General features: G+C 40.7%; 1 long non-coding RNA gene across 1 annotated transcript; it reads right to left on the bottom strand.

Annotated features, from left to right (window-relative positions):
- Window positions 1-596: 596 nt before the first annotated feature.
- Window positions 597-2,720, bottom strand: LOC309509982. Its single transcript, XR_014210139.1, has 3 exons — window positions 2,550-2,720; window positions 969-2,441; window positions 597-689 (listed from the first exon to the last, which is right to left on the bottom strand). It is a non-coding gene; the product is annotated as an uncharacterized lncRNA (long non-coding RNA).
- Window positions 2,721-3,213: the final 493 nt, after the last annotated feature.

The raw sequence follows: 3,213 nt of genomic DNA, 5'->3' as shown, positions 1-3,213 counted from the left end.
TGCTTTAGTAAGGTTCTGTGAAAATGTTTACGGTTTTATTTTCCTTTTACACCCTGAAGAAGATATCACGAGTTCATTGAAATTATCCACCCTCGATCACTTAGTCAGCTTTGACGAAACTCCTCTTAGCCAGCGCGTCTTTTCAAAGTGACATCTGACCTGAATACTGCGCACTGAGTAGCTAAAACGGACTCGCGTTCACCAACAAGGGTGCGAGTGCTTGTCTCTGCTCTGTAAAACATGAACTCGCGATGCCTTGACAGCGGACAACCGGCTTTTGTGAAAAAACGTAGGGTTTAGTCAGTTTTGTCAGGCGTCTATTTCAGATGAGGAGATTAATGTTATAAAGACACACCGGCAGGCGGTTGGTGAGTAAACGAAAATGTGCGCTTTGGCGGAAGGATGTTACGTGAGAATGTGGAGTGTCAAAATAAAGGTGTATATCGATATTTTAAGAGTGGAATCGATGCATCGTATCGTTAGACGTTATATCGATGTATCGTTACACCCCTATTAGATACTACCTATGCATGTTATGCTTCATGATCCGGAAAATACCCGAGCATCCATGCATCCTTCTTATTTACAACTATGTACCTGGTGAGTCAGCCCTCATGTCACCTCCAACGATGACCCTTTCCCTTTCACTCAGGCGATCTAGCGTCTCATTTTGCCATTTTGCTTGAGCACTAAGAAACAAAAACTCGTACTGGTTAACAAATATTAAATACAAAAGTAACAAAATATAATAATAATAAAAATAATACAATTCTGAACCAGGGGTGTTAAACTCAGTTCCAGAAGGATCAACAGGCATACTTGAACTTTTTTAATGAGCCTTAGAGAGTTGATTAGCTGCCTCAGGTGTGTTTAATAATGATTAGAGGTAAACTCTGCAGTGCTGTGGCCAACAAGGAACTCAGTTTGACACCCCTGTTCTAAAACAAATGCACAGTTTTGAAACTTACGACATGTCTGCTGTCTCCGTTAAAGTTGTGTCCGTCTCTGCTGGATCAAATGTATAATCTTGCTCTTCAGGTGCTACTACAGATGATGTGTCCATTAGGGTTTCTTCGTCATCCTCTTCCTCCAGTTCCACACGAGGTCTCTTTGATGGCCACTTTATAGGTGTAGAGGTCCTAAATATTAAAAGGTCCCATGACATGCTACTTTTTGTAGGCTTTAATATAGGCCTTAGTGGTCCCTAGTACTGTATCTGAAATCTCTTCCCAAAAATTCAGCCTCGGTGCAGAATTATAGCCACTACAAGCCAGTCCCAGAATGAGCTTCCTTCAGACAGGCCGTTTCGGTGTCTGTAGCCTTAAATACTAATAAGGAGGAGAAAGGTGGCGCAAGGTGGAGGGTGGGTGTGGCCTTGACCATCTTGCGCAACGGTACCGTGGCGTGCATGTTTACGTTGGATATTGCAATGGCACGAAGACACGCAGTCTTTCAAGCATTTCAGTTTGACCCAGAATCTGATCCAGATGGAGAAGCAACGGATGAAGAAGTTGCAACTCAGCGGCTCCAGCAGGACGTTTCCGAATGGTTAGTTTAAAATATTATGTCTGGATACAGTACTTTATTCGGATGGTTTACAGTTATTATCATGTAGCTAATGCTAACCTACTGTTGCCTTTTCATGAGAGATCTGTAACGTCTGTATTTATCTTATTACAATTACATCAAGCTCTGCGATCTTGAAATGCGGATATCGATCGCGCGCGCCATATAACCAACAGGAAAACGGTTATCCAAATAACAAAGAAGTGTACAACACTCGCGTTACAGTGTGTGTATTCACACACATAAACTGCATAGCTGCATAGCTAATGTTACAGCCACATTCTACGTGTAACAATCTAGGTAACCATAAACAGTAAAGCAACACACTTATATATCATTAGTTGACTTACTTGTCCGAGGTGTGTAGCTGAGCCAAAGAGAGTGATCCAGACTTTAGTTTCAGACGTTCAGCAAGCCCAGCTCTGTATTTGACCCTTCGGTGTTCATTTGTACATCCAATTATTGAGCAATTATTATGCTTCGCTCGCTCAAAAGCCATAATATCTCTCGTGGACAAACTAAAATCGCGCGCGCGCGTTCCTACTTCCTAGCGCATTTTCTCATGGGCGGAAAATATTCTCTGGGCGGGCAAAGCAGAGACAGGGGAGGTAACATTTCCTCCTTATGACGTCATAAAGAGGAGATTCAAGATCAGCGTGTATGAGCCTCCATTTTCTCAAAGGCAGAGAAAGATAGCAAAAGCTCGATTTACACCGATTGAAATTTCTAGAAACTTGGGGACCATATACAGGCTAGGGGAACTCATATTAATGTTAAAAAACCTCAGAAAGTGAAAATTTCATGTCATGGGACCTTTAAACCAGCTGCTGGTGACAAACTGTCAATGTCTGAAACTGTATCTGTCGTCTGGACACCTGTAATATACAAAGTAGTTGTGTGTTACTGTTATGTGACACTTGTTGTGTAACAAGACTAGTTATAGGTCCTCTGTATAAGCAGTATCATATAATACATAAACATACCTGAACTCCTGTAGCGAACATGAAACGTCTTCATTGATGACTGAGTACCAACAGACTTGGTCAGCGGTTTTGCGTCTGTCTGGCAAGCAACATCTCTGGTTTGGCTGCTCTGTTCTGATGTGCTGTCCTTAACAAATAAAGATTCCACTATCAGCGCGATAAAAAAATAACAACATAGCTGGACTCATGGTGCTATCACAAACTTTATAAGTCTAACATGTTATTATGAACTTGACAAATTCAAAGGCAATTTGGAAAACCAACGCGTAATACATACTTTTAGATGTGTAGCTGGATCACGAACAGTTGGCACTGCTACATCCTTCAGGAGCCATTTTTTTGCAAAACCTGCTTTATACTGAGCCTCATTCAAAAAGCTGTCCGGTGTAAAATGAACAAATAAAATAAAACGGGCACTGTTGTTTGTTCCATGACTAAAAGCAAATTGTTCTCCCACCACATCCCATTCATTAGGGTAGACTGTGTACAGTTGAGACACTTTTTGAGTTTTGATTTTTCACACAAAAATACATACTGAAAAGAATAGAATTTTCACATGAAATGCCACATGACATTACATTAGCTTGTAGACTAATTTATTATCAATCAAATATATTATCAATCAATAATACCCATAAGTAGTTTATATTTTCCACAATTAGCG

Source organism: Leuciscus leuciscus (genome assembly GCF_965113295.1).
Source record: "Leuciscus leuciscus genome assembly, chromosome: 11".
Lineage (NCBI taxonomy): Eukaryota > Metazoa > Chordata > Actinopteri > Cypriniformes > Leuciscidae > Leuciscus > Leuciscus leuciscus.
Note: the sequence above shows the minus strand (reverse complement) of the source record. Positions and strands in the feature narration are given on the sequence as shown.